Here is a 14,141-nt window from a genome sequence, read left to right on the forward strand (position 1 = left end):
GTGGGGCTGGTCTAAAAAAGGAAAAAAAAAAAAAAAAAAAAAAAAAAAAAAGATGGAGATTATTATTCAGGAAACCAAAGGCCAGAGAAGTGAAGAAATCTGCCTAGGGGCCTCCAGCCAGCAGAGTGGTGCAGCCAGACTGAAGGCCACATGCTTTTTTGTCATCACAGCACCCCACCTCTGAGATGCTGCAGGACATTTAAAAAGGATAGGGCCATTTTTTTACAGGCTGTAGCTCCCTGCCTCTTCAGTGCTGTTTTATGTGACACCCCCAGGTAGGTGGGTCAGCCTCAGCCTGGCTGGGCATCCTGAAGAGCTGCTAGGATACACAAGCTTGCCCCAGAAGCCTGGGGTCAAGACTGTATCTGTGGTTTTCTTTGTGGTTTCCAATCATTGGCCCCAACTCTGTCCTGCATGGTGATGGGAAAATGCTTGGTCCACTGTCATTCAGAGAGTGGTGGCTCTCTGTGGCCCCACTGGAAAAGGCAGGCTTCCTTTTCTGAATCCAAGAGCTCTTCAATGCTAGTAACGGTAGGCACTCAATCAAAATGAGCTGAACTGGATGTTGACAGTGGGGGAGGCTCTGTGTGAGAACAGGGGTATACAGGAATGCTCTGCACTTTCCAGTCAATTTTGTTGTGAACCTAAAACTGCTCTAAAAAATAAAGTTCACTAATTTAAAGAAATGGCTGAACCAATGAATGCAACTGAGCGAACTTTTTGGGAGGCCAGCTTCAGAAGATGTTTGCTAGGAAACCCTGATAAGTAATATTCATATTACTGTATTAAATAATAATTAGTAGTCACTACTAACATTTGTATAGCAGTTGACAGTTAACAAGCCCTCTCATACACATGATTTCATCTGACCTTCATAATAATCCTGTGAAATAAATGCTGTGATTCCCAAATCCCAGATGAGGAAACTGGGGAACAGAGAGGGCGGAGAACTTCCCTGAGGTCACACAGCTGAGTGGTGGCCCAGCCAGTCCAAGCATTTTCACCTAAATCCCATTTTCTTTCCCTAAGATCACTCTGTTAGTTGGTTTCAGAGTGTCATGAGAACGTGAAAAACCATCTGAGATGAGGTACGTTAATATTCTGTGCACATGTGAACAGCATGCTTTCTTTTCAAAAGCAAAGTGATTAATCAGTCTCAGCTGCACAGCGTTTTGAGATTTATAGGTTTTGCCTAACACTATCTTCTTTTTCCCTTCTCAGTTTATTTGTTAGGGCAATGGTGAAACACCATTAAAAGGATTTTTCTTTCTTTCTTTTTTTTTAATAAAGAATGTACTAATAATCCATCCACCCCAATGTGACTACATTCTCTTGGGTTCCTTTGAGTCCCTGTGTGAATGTACACACTGGCAAATGAGTCCCCATCCAGCGCTGTATTTTCAGTCCTCCATGTGGTCTTCACTGCTCTGTCTTAGGAAGTCACCCTCTTACCCTCTGTCCTGACTTGCTTTCACTCAGTTAAGCATGGCCCAAAGAGCTGTAGTGTCTCCCTTAGTGTTGTTTATTTATTTGAGGCAGTAGATCTGGGTTTAAATGCTGTGAAGTCTAACCACAGATATCACCCCTAGGGACCAGACAGCCCTGGGGTTAAATCCTGATGCTTCCTCATGCCAGCTGTGTGTCCTTGGCCAGACACCTCGCTCATTGAGCCCATCTGCCATCTGTAGAATGAAGGCCACAGCCCACTCTGCAGGAGGCTGTGCTCTACATGAATGCTTATGTAAACTCTTTGGGGAACATACTAGATGTTCAACAAGAAATCCTACCTCCTTGTACTCTGATCATACTGAGTATGTTATTTCGAAAGGTATTTCTTTCTTTTCTTTTTTTTTCTTTTTACTGACCGGTAACGGGATCGCAACCCTCGGTGTCGCGCCCGTACCAGGGACCGGCAACAGGATCACAACCCTCGGTGTTGCGCCCGCACCACGCTCAGCCAGTGAGCGGGAACCGGTTACCACACGGGATCTGAACCCTCGGCGGGAGTGCCGCCACGCTCCCAAGCGGCGCACTCTCCAGTGCACCACCGGGCCGGCCCGAAAGTTATTTCTAAATAACTGTTAGTAGTCTGTTTTTTTAAAAAATTGTGTTAATATGTACAACGTAAAATTTACCATTTCAACCATATTTTAGCGGCATTAAGTACATTCACACTGTTGTGCAGCCATCACCACCGTCCATATCCAGAACCTCTTCATCCTCTGAAACTGAAACTCTGTACTCATGAAACAGTCATTCCCCATTCCTCCCTCCCCAGTCCCTGGTAAGCACCACTCATGTTCTGTCTACATGAAGCTGACTACTCTAGGTACCTCACATAAGTGGAATCATACAGTATTTGTCCTTTTGTGACTGGCTTATTTCACTTAGCATAATGTCTTCAAGGTTCATTCATGTTGTATCATGTATCAGAATTTCCCTCCTGTTTAAGGTTGGATAATATTCCATTGTGAAGTTGTGCTTTAAGATAGGCAGAAAACCCCTCAAACTGCCTAAGTCCCACCCATGGCTGGAGCTGGACTATCCAATAGAACTTTCTGCAGTGACAGGAATGTTCTGTATCTGGGCTATCCGATACAGTAGCCTCTAGCCCCAGGTGGCTACTGAACACTGGGAATGAGGCTCCTACAACAGGGGAACTGAATTTAAAATTTTAATTTAATTTAAATTTACATTTAAATAGCCTCATGTGTCCATACTGGACAGCACAGGGCTAGACTATACTATTCATCTTCCTCTTTCAGCCATATCCAGTTTTATTTTGTTTTCATTATTATATTATGATGTCAACTGGAGTGGGGAGAGGGAATAGGAAGAGGTTGGTCAATGGGTAAAACAATCACATCTGGATAGGAAAAGTAAGTTCTAGGGGTCTACAGTAGTGCTAGGAATCTATAATTAACAATAATTTATTGTATGTTCTCAAATGGCTAAGAAGAGAAGCTCAAATGCTCTCATTGAAAAGAAATATGCTAATTACCCTGATTGATCATTACACATTGTATACATGTATTGAAATATAACTCTGCTCCCCATAAATATGTACAATCAATATGTGTCAATTAAAAAATAAATTAAAAACAATTTTTTGGTGTTTTTTTTCCAGGGGTCGGCTGGCTGGTATGGGGATCTGAACCTGTGACTTTGGTGTTTTAACACCATGCTCTAACCAACTGAGCTAACTGGTCAGCCTCTAAAAAAGAAATAAATTTTAAAAATTAAAAAAAAAAATTTGCTATTGGCAAGAACAAGGATTGATTTTAACAAGTTGGGAGAGTAGCCTGTGAACTATTTTGCTTTTGGTCTTAGTGTGTCCAGGTTCACATGCCACAAGTTGCTTCTATGCAAAGAATTGTCTATGCAGAGGATGTCTCAGCCGGCACCCAAAGACCTTGAAATAGGTGCTTCAAGGGACTCCACGTGGACCCCAGACCCAGGCTGTCTGCAGCAGCAGGACCAGAAGCCTGCCTGGCAATCCAACCATAGATATTTATCCTTGAAAATGAGAAAATCCACCCCTCTGGTGTCCCCCCAAATAACAGAAGGAAGTGGTACTCAGGGCGAGGAGGACTAGAATCTGATGAGGAAGATGAGTCAGTTTTGGGGGTGGGAAGGGAGAGGGAGTCACGTCAAACTGCCACATTGCAAGCCTCCAAGGGGAACGAGAGAATATTCCATCAGCAGTTTCCAAGGCAGCAGCTTGGGGTGGAGGGAAAGCGAGACACGCTGTCCAAGGCAAACACCGTGGATGCTGGCGTGGACATCCACACGTGTTTTGTGTTAGCAGCAACCGTCAAGGCTGGACTTAGGCGGGGTTTACTCCCTCAATACCACAAAAGCCCCAAGTCCTAGAGGAACCAGAGCAGGAGGAGGAGAAAGGCCAGGGGACCGTCCTGTGCAGCTGCAGCCTGGCAGGAAGCCACAGGGTCCTTGGGGCAGAGGGGTGTCAGGGCATAACAATGTACCTGGACACAACAATGTAACTGGACCTACTCTACAATACAGAATTTGTTGTCTTTGGGGATTTTGTCCCCTTGATGAGTTGGTCTAAATGTCAGTGTGACCTGGTGTCCTTATAGACATGCCACATAGAGCCCGCACTACCTTCTGTCTGTCTCTCCATCCTTACTGCTCCCCCAAGTCTCGATCTGCATTTTCTTGGCCCAACCCCCTTATTAGTCTACTTTTCCACTCTTCTGCTCCATCACCTCCTCACTGGTATGTGGGAAGTACCTGGTACATATTTTTGCAAAGAATGAATGAGTGAATGAATGAATGAATGAACAAGTGAATGAGAAAAAGTGGATAATTGGTTTGGTCAGCTACTGTCTAGGAAAGGGGAAATTACATCCCAGACTGCAGCAAAACTCCGGATTGGAGTTTAGATGCAATCGCCCAAGATAAACACGGCTCTTTCTATTTTAGAAATAAAGAATTGCTAACTGTGTGGAAAAAGGGAAACTACTATATTTTCTCAGCTACATACCATCGATACGGTAATCACTTTTCAAGGGGAAGAGAAAAAGCATTACACTTAAGTGTGCACAACACATTGGAGACATACCCCAATTTCAGAAGATAGTGTCTGGGGGGAAAGTGTGTCTGAGCCTGGAGCAGAGGCAGTATTTGCATAAATATGGTTGGTGGAGTCTCGGGCCATGTTTTGGCAGGGATCTTGCTGGAAGACTTCCCAGCTGGGCAAAGCCTACCTGGGGAGTGAGAACTCTTTGGTTCTGTGGCACTCCATACCTGCCCCCAGAAAAGAAAGAAAAAATTACTCCCTTCCCTTTGGCATCTGCAGTGGAGCATGGCGGCTTCTGAACGGCAGCCCTCAAAAGTATACTTGGGGCTGTCAAATTCCCAAGAGGACAGAGGAAGAAGGTCCAGGTTTTTGGAAGGGGACAGGTCAGTCCCATCTTAAAAAAAAAATGGAAACAAATGATTTTTAGTGTATGACTTGGGACAGTCTCTTCCGTCTCTGGAGAGATGAAGGCACAAGATCAAGATACAGCCTCCACTCTGTGATTTGATGCACCCAATAACAGCTCCACCAGAAAGCTCCCATGGCTGGCAGCAGCACTGCAGCAGAGCGAACCCCAGCAGGAGGGGCTGGAAAGAACTCTCTGTGTCCCCACTGCAAGGACTTCCCAGCTAGGCAGTGTTCCTGCTTACAGATGTGGCTGGCACTTCTTCTGAGAGTTCCCTTGTGGGCAGAGTAACTCAGCTGGCTCTGTGCCCCCACCATTGCAGGAATTCTGCAAGATGCCCAGCTGAAGCTCCTGCTCCCTCATACCTCTGCACCTGTGCACACGTGGTGTCCTTTCCCTCTTGTTGGAAGGTCAACTCCTTATTCACTGTCAAGACCCTGCTCAGATGTCACCTCTTCCAGGAAGCAAGCCCTGCTGTAGCTCCCTGGCCAGGAGAGGTCCCTCTCTGAACACCTGATTTCTCTCTACCTGGAGTAACACACACTTGTCCCCACTACACTGAGGTCTTGTAGAAAGCACAGATTCATCTGGGTCCCCTGTGCAAATGTTTAACTGTATCTTCTATGAAGGAAGCCCTGGCTCCAAAGATGGCCATGACCCTTGGCCTAGGAGACACAATGAAACAGTGGAAAAACTCAGAAGGCAAAGGTTGCACTGCACAGTATAAAGTGGCAAAGATTACACAGCACAGTGTAAAGTGGATCACTTACGCATCTGAGACCTGTTTGCAAAGGGTTCATGTTATGCTCAGAACTGCTCTCTACTTCTTAAGGGGAAGACGTGGGCAGGTCTCTATGTGGGCAAATCTATCTTTGAATAGACAGATTCAAAGGCAGATCTGGACTCCAAGGAGGAAGGGAGATGTGGTGGTTAGGAGCACAGGTGTCAGACTCAGTCACATCTAGGCTTGAATCTCTGCCATGCTGCTTTGTGGGCACATGTCTCTGCCTCTCTGAGCTTCGGCTTCCCCATCTGTGAAGTGGACTCAATACTGACCTCATGCTTGTAAGTGAGGATTAAATAAGATGGCATATGAGATGGGCACCTGGTGCATTCCAGGAAACAGTTGCTGATATTATTACTACGTGGCTCAACCAAGCCACATTTCCACTAGGCACTGCCCACACCTCTGTGGGTATTCTGGTCATCCCCAGTTCGCTGCTTGGATGCCAACTCCCTCTGCCACACTCTGACCTACTCTCTAGCATAGGCCCAGGCTGGGGCAGAAAAGGAGACTCAGAGAGGCTGAGTGTCAAAAGGAGGCTCAGAGAGGCTGAGTGATCTGCCCAAGGCCACATAGCTGGTAAGACAAAGGGCTGGGACCTGAAACCAAGTGTTCCTATTCCAAGACCATGGCTCTATTCCCTGCACCCTTGTGGAATGAGACACGTGACCAGATGTCAACTAGTAGTGGCAGGCATGACTATCAGGGTCCAGCTTTTCTAAAACAAGCAAGTCAGGAAAACAAGTCAGAAGGTGAATCCTCATAAAGGGGCCTTCTTGCTGACGACTGTGAGTCACTTTTCCCACAAAGGAGCCTGGGTCATGCTCCAACTACCCCGAGTGGCCTCTCTGTGAGCTGTTTCCTCTGACTGAATGTCTTGCTCCCACTAGAAGGAACATTTACTGTTTTCTGTCGCCTACAGGCAATTTTCCTGATGTCCTCTGGGGAATCTACCATCACTTTGTTAGTCTATACACATCATGGGACGCTGATTCTACTTTCAGTCTCTGGGCTGGCCCTGAATGGCCTGATCATGTGACTGACCCAACATGAGCCAATGAGACTTTTGCTTCAACTGTTGGGGTGTTCTTTTTTTCCTTGAAGTCACTGTGCTGATCTGTTGGATATAGCCTGGAGCTGTGGGACACAACCCAGCCTAGATGTAAAGAAAGCCAAGAAGCGAAGAAAGGCAAGTCCTTGCTGACATTGTAGCCCCTAGATCCAGCCACACTTGAAGCCAATACCCTTAGACTTCTCAGTTACATTTAGCTAATCAATGTTCTTTTTGAATAATCCACATTGATGGGGTTTCTGTCATCTGTACCCCAAACAGTTCTGACTAAAACAAGATCTCACGGCCAGGAAGTGGCAGAATTTGGATCGAAGCCCAGCTTTGTCAGATTCCAAAGCCCAGGATCTTAACCATTCTATTAAACTGGCATCATCTCCTCTAATCCTTATGCCAATTCCTAGCAGTGATCAATGCCCATCAGTACTCCTAACAGCTGACATTTGCTCAATGCTCGACAGCCCAGAAACTACACTTGCACACATCATCACTTTTAAAAAAAATTGACATATACTCACATACCATAAAATTCACCCTTTTATAGCGCCCAAGTCAGTGGTTTTTAGTATATTCATAAGGTATGCAACCAAGACCACTGTCTAATTCCAGAACATTTCATCACCCCCAAAAGACACCCAGTACCCATTAGCAGTCTCTCCCCATAACCCTTCCCCCTAATCTCTGGCAACCACTAATCTGCTTTCTGTCTGGGTGGATTGCCTATTCTGGACACAGATCATCAATTTTAACTCACAAAAACCTTGTGAAGTAGCCAGTAGTGAGAGGAGCACCAGACTCTGGTGTGCCTGCTCAGCTTCAAACCCAAGTTTTGAGGCTCACTAGCTGTGTGACCTGGGGCACAGGACTTAACCTCTCTGAGCCTGGTTTTTTTTAATCTAATTTGATAAGCTCGTCGTGAGGACTGAATGAGTCATCCCATCTAGATGCATAGCAGGATGGGCCCACATTCACTGCTCCAGAAATGCCAGCTGTTTCTACTGTCATCCCACCATCACCGATGAGGACTCTCCGGAACAGAGGGGTTAAGGGGTGTGCTCCAGGCTGCACAGCTGGGGGGTGGCCGGGCCCCAGCTCTCCTGACCAAGTCCTCTGCTTTTCCATTACATCACACTGGCCTAGCTGTCCCTCCATGAAGGCTCGGCCCTCTCTATACTCTTTGAGCCAAGTTACTTCTGAAAAAAACCAAGGCTACATGCCAGACAGGAGGGCGGGGAGGGTGGAATCATGAAATCATCTAACTTCAGGGTGCTGCAGCCCCACGTGGGCTGGCCTCCTGGCTGGTCCTCAGGAACAGCTGACTTGGGCTGGTGCGGTCCTGCCCTAACCCCCTCGGGGCTCCCCGCTCTGGGGTGCATATGGGGCAAAGGCTCTTTCCAGGATGTCTCCAGGATAAGCAGGACCCTCTGGTATTCCACAACTTTCCCACTCCAGCCACCCATCTGGGACTCTTGAAAGCCGGCTGAAGCCCTGCCTTTAGCCAACTTTTTTATGGGAAGGAAGACTGAGGCAGCTATTCGTGCCAGCAAAACCCCCAGTTATTACCAATTATGTTGTGCAGGGAAGAAAACCTTACTTTTAAGTTCTGGTAGAAATAAAAAAGTTGAGTCAGAACAGGAGAGAGGAGGGAGTATAGGCTTTGGGCCAGGAAGACCTATGATCAAACCCTGGCTCAAATATCCTCAAAGGATATCACCTTGGGCAAGTCACATTTGTGCAGAGAGACAGATGACAGCTAATGAACTTACTGAACCAGGCACATCTTCTTTAACTGTCACAATACAAGCATTATTCCTATAATGCAGATGATGAAACTGAGGCTCAGAAACACACAGAGGTGATACCAAGCTGAGACCTGAAAAGGCAAAGCTGAGATTTTAAGCCCAGGACTGTCTGACATGAGAAGCCAAGTTCTTAAGCCTTAAGGCTATGCTAGAATCAGGAACTCAGAAAGCACAGTCTACTTTGCACAGAGCATGGCCTTGGTGCTTCAAAGCACGAGCAGTTAACATTTACACAAGCGCTTCCAGGGCCTCCTCCCCACCCCCCTTCTCATAAAATTTCCTTCTCTAGTTGACACTGTACTGATGATCCCCACCTCCCTAGCCACAGGTGACAAACTTGGGGGTGACCCAGGAAATCTGACCCAGGAACCTTGGGACAATCAGATTCTCTCTCCTGGAGACTGGAATTGGCACTCAGAAACTCCAGAACGTTGACAACAGGGAAATTTGACTCGGGGACTGAGGGTGCAGACAGGGGGATGCTCTTGGGAGATGTGGGCCAAAGGGCAAGTGGAGGAAGCTGGTCCAGAGAATCTGGCAGGAAAATGAAATAGGCCTGTGGCCATGATGACAGATGACTGGGGAGCTGCGCGGATCCTGGGCCCTTGCGAGGCTGGCTGCATTTTCTGCACTGGGTTCCAGGGGACATCTTCCCGTAAACCCAATCCCACCCCTCTCTTAGTGTCTAAGTTAGCTGGGTGGACTTCGGCTTTGTGGATGCGAATACAGTAATCCCTAGGATAACAACCATGCCTGCCCTTGTTCCCTACCCCCTCGCTCCTTCCTGGAGGTGTCAGGCAGGCAAGAGGCCTCTGAAAGCAAAATATAGGTAGCCCTCCCTGTCCAGACCCTCACTGTATGAAGAATCAGTCTAGCACCTTGCAAACATGTTTATCCAACATTCACTCTTGCAACTGAAGACCTGAGGTAATAAATCTGCATAAGTCACTGGGGTGCCTGGGTGGAAGGAGGGCCCTCTCTGTACCTGGTTCATTCTCATACGAGACTGTGCCTCTGCTCATGGCACTGAATGGTGGTGGGCATTACTGCTACCATCCTCCCTTCCTTTCCCCAGGGTTTAGCTCTTCCCTGGTCCCAGTGTTCGCTCCTGCCAAGTCCATTTAAGATGGTATCTTAGTATCTTAACATATAGCTTCTTTGTTTATTTATATTCACTCCATGTTTGTTGCAGAGCAGAAGATAATATAATTTGTACATGATACTCTGATATTGTTGCATACTGAGCACTAAACATCACTAATGAGTTCATTACATTTGAAATCATTAGGTAACTGTCTCAATTGCTTTATGTTACGCAAGGACTCTTGGCAGTTTGTAATATAGGCGTTTGAGATTGTTTTAGTGATAGTGGGAAATTGGTTAGGAGCACATTGTTATCTCTGCTCCCCCTTTAAAAAATAATGGAACACAGACTCTGAAAATTCTCTATTAGACATTTTCAGGAATAGAGTAGGTCCACATAACCAAGGATGCCTGTGGTTAATGTCACTCAACCTCGTGAGAAAACGTGTGGTGAAGAGATGGGATGGTGTGCAGAGGACAAGAGCTGTCTTCTGACAGGCCAGAAATGCCTACTTTACCTCTGATCACAGATGTTTGTGAATCTATCTCTCACCAGGTCTTAGTCCCCACCCCCTGGACCTCAGGGGTGGAGCAGGGACCCAGGCAAGCCCACTGGCTGTCACATTCCTCCCTTACTCATATTGACTGGCATAGAGATGAGCCCATGACACACAACATGTTTGCTGGGACTTTTTTTGAGTTGCTTGCCTTTGGTGACATCAAGACGAAGCAACTGATGCATGGATTAGAGTTGTTTGCCTTCGTGGGGATGGGCTTATACTGAGCTGATACTGCTCACTATGAGGCTGGTGGCGCATATGGTGTTCATTCATTGACAAAACACTGACTGGACGTGTACTGTGTGCGAGGCCTTGAATAAAACATTAGGGAGAGAGAGGATGAGGAAGACGTGGCTCCTGTCCATGACAGTCACAGTCTAGAGGGGAGACAGGCAGGCAGACAGCTTCAACACAGAGAGTTGCCCAGAGCTGTGGGGCACAGAAAGGTGGCCCTCATTGGCCAGGGAGCAAAGTCAGACAAGTCTTCCTAGAGGATGAGAGTCCTGAGGGCAGAACGAGTCACACGAGCCAATGAATGGTTACGAGGGCACAGCAGTGTGTTCCAGGCAAGGAACAGCGAGTGCAAAGGTCTCGGGGGAGAGGGTGAGCCGGTGCCCTCTGAGCACAGCAAGCATTCGGTAGCTGAGGCTGAGGGGAGGAGAGAGAAGAGGCTCTGTCTTCAGAGCTGAAGGGTCGGAAGGTCCGGACCACTCAATAAACTGAGCTCACCAGCAGATACAATTTTTATTCAAAACACAACGTTCAAAACCCACACTCCGAAGCCATATGGAGATGATTTCCAGATTACCCTCCATTCTAGCAGTCAACAGGTACCCTGACTCTTACTTGAAAAATATTAAACATCAAAGCATCAAGCAATAATCTGTACCAGTTACATCTCCAAAATAATGGATGCCATTTTTAAGTTCAGGAAATAAGACATCTGGACTCTAAAGTTGTAGTGGAGTCAGTCCAATTAAACTTTCTCTCACCCTGCAGCTTACCAGAGACCCCAAATCCTTACCTGGAGGTCAAAGAACTTGCTGTAGCGCCGGTATATGGCTTCAGTGGAGCCGCTGGACCACGTGACCCGAATGATGTAGACCTGCAGGGAGGGACAGAGACAGGTGTAAACACCAAGGGGGGCCTTTCCATCTCCGTGACCCAGGGAGAACACAAGACTCAGAGTCAGAAAGACCTTGGTTGGAATCTCAGCTCTGCCATGAGCAGCTGGACAAGCTACTTGATCTCTCTGAGCCTCAGCTTCCTTCTCAATAAAATGGGTACAATAACCCCACCTTCAGAGTATGGGGAAGTGTTAGCTCAGTGTCAGCTCAGGAGAAGCCGCTATTTTCAGCACTGTAAGGATTTCCTGCTCCCTGCTCAATTCAGAGAGCCACAGGGCTCGCCATTTTGCCAGAATCATTCTTAAAACATTGACTTTTATCAGAAGTCACAGAGACGTGCAGCCCTCAGCAATTTTATATTTTCCACAGGTTGAGCCATCACACCATTTCCACCAGTGAAGACCCGGGCCAAGTCATTTCTTCCCTCTGAGACCCAGTTTCTCCGCTGGTGAACTGGGCTAAAAGCACGTGCTTCCTCTACCGCCCAGGACAGATATGAGGACCTAGTGATATGAAGGATGGGGAACCATTTTATAAACCACAGAGCTGTATTTCCAACCTTTGTCACAAGTTATGGCACACACAGCAAATGATACATTGACAACAAACTTGGGCAAAGTAAGGTGGCTGGTGGAGGTCAGAGGCTGTGGGCATTGGGGGCCCTGGACACCACTGGGACACCTAAGGGCTACAGTCTCAGCATACTTGTAACACTTTCCTGGCTTGCCCAAACTATCTGTTGTTATAGGGGAATTTTGACAATAAAAATATATACATAAGTGAAAGCTCTTTGGAAACAGAGAAACGCTGTATAAACATGAGGGAGCTCGGTGTTGATAGAGACCATGCAGGTCCAGGCAGGACCCCTGTCCTCCATGAGCTGAGGGTTAGTTGAAGAGACAACACATGAATAAGTGACGACAACTAACACATGGGCAGCAGACATCTGTTATTTTTTGCCCAGTATTGATCACCCAGCCAGTGCACCCTGACTTTTCTCCTTAGAACGTCCTTCTCTACCTTCAGCCCAACCCCTTAGAGAAAGAGGTGGGTACATTCACCATCCATAGTGATTGGCTGAAGGGTGAGCATGTGACCTGAGCTGGGCCAATCAGAGCCAGCAAGAGTCAGCCCTGGGACTTTGGCTCCAACCCTTGAGATAGACTGTTCTCTTCCTCAGAGGTTGCCTGGCTGTTAGGACATAGACATGGAACTGCTGGGGGCCAACTTATCATCACTTGGGAGGTGCCTACCTGCGGTGAAACCACCATCAGTAGATTCCTGATGACACAATCTGACCCTTATAGCCAGCTCTGCTTGAAGCTAACTCTGCTCCTGGACTGTCCAGCTTCCTGGGCCAATTGTCTTGGGTCACATGCACTCTCTTGAATTATTTTTGAAACCAGTTTAAGGTGGGTTTCTGACACATGTAATCTAGTCCTGATAGATACAAGGAAGGCCAGAGAGAGATCTCTGCAGCTTGGCATTATCACGTTGTACTTAGATGGACATGTAGAATTCAGACAGCAGGAGAGGAAGGGGGAGACAGTGGGTGGAGGCGGGATGATGATGTAATGAAGACCAACTCAGGGATGATAGGGTACTGTGCCTGGCACTGGTTTCCAAAGGGGTATTAGCCGGTCTCTTTTCAAATGAGTTCTTACCAGGACACCCACATTCAAGACAGAAAAAGGTAGAGAAGCTTCAGATTCCTGGAGCCAGAGCTCTGTGTGAACATCAAGGACTGACAGAAGGTTCTCTTGATGAGAAGAGATGATAAACGGAAAGATAAGTCAGGACAAGGTAGGAGGTGGCCGCGAACGCCAAGCTAAGGAGCTTACCAGGAATGACCTCTACAAATCCAAATGATTTTAGCTCAAGGAAGTGTGGCAGAGCAGAAGGAGCTTGGGCTCTAGAATCAAGAAGCTCTAGACTCACACAATTTCCTAACTCTCAGAGCCTCAGCTTTCTTATCTGTAAAATAGGACCATCAAGCCCAGCCCATCTCAAACAGCTGTGATGATTATAAGGGACAAAGCTCTGGACTCCTTGCCATGCAGAGGAAAAGTTCTAGAAATCTTAGCACTCTGCACTCTGATTCTCCAATGCCTGCACCCTTCCTGCTCATAAAAACAGTCTATTTGGACACCAAGAATTTGGATATCTTGGCATATCCTCCTCCCTTGTTTGTGCTCACTGTCCCTAGGCAACTTGCAGAGCCAGAGAACAGACCAAGACACCCTTTAGAAGGCAGGGGTCACCCAACATCACAGAAAGGTGATTTTCTAGCAAAAAGAAACCTGTGTCTCCAAAACCACCTGAACGGCATGCTAAGTTTTATTTGAAAAAAAGACTTTAAGTCTGCTTCTGTAGCCTTCAAACCTGCTTCATCAAGACTCCAACATGGAGTTTGTTTTTTGTTTTTTTTTTTGAGACTGGCCGTACCGCGCTCAGCCAGTGAGCGCTGTGAGCGCACCGGTCATCCCTATATAGGATCCGAACCCACGGTGGGAGCGCTGCTGCACTCCCAGCCCTGCACTCTCCCAAGTGCGCCACGGGCTCGGCCCAACAACATGGAGTTTTTGAATGGTTCTCATTCATTCATTCACTGGACAACATTTGTTAAGCACCTATTATGTGCTAGGCCCTCTGCTAGGGATACAAAAACGAGCGAGACAGACCCAGACCCTGCCCTTGCAGAGTGGGAAGATGGACAATAAACCAGCAAACATATATTTAATTATAAATTACAATAAGTTCAAGAAAG

At 47.0% G+C, this 14,141-nt stretch overlaps 1 protein-coding gene across 2 annotated transcripts in view; it reads right to left on the minus strand.

The window, feature by feature from the left end:
• SH3PXD2B (SH3 and PX domains 2B) overlaps positions 1–11,346 on the minus strand; it is a 62,715-nt gene extending 51,369 nt beyond the window's left edge. For both annotated transcript variants that reach the window (XM_008579731.1, XM_008579730.1), the window contains exon 1: positions 11,272–11,346. The gene's annotated coding sequence lies outside the window, so the exon portion shown is untranslated. The remainder of the gene's footprint in view (positions 1–11,271) is intronic.
• Positions 11,347–14,141: the final 2,795 nt, after the last annotated feature.

The sequence above is a fragment of the Galeopterus variegatus genome, unplaced genomic scaffold, assembly GCF_000696425.1.
Source record: "Galeopterus variegatus unplaced genomic scaffold, G_variegatus-3.0.2 Scaffold1948, whole genome shotgun sequence".
Taxonomy (NCBI): domain Eukaryota; kingdom Metazoa; phylum Chordata; class Mammalia; order Dermoptera; family Cynocephalidae; genus Galeopterus; species Galeopterus variegatus.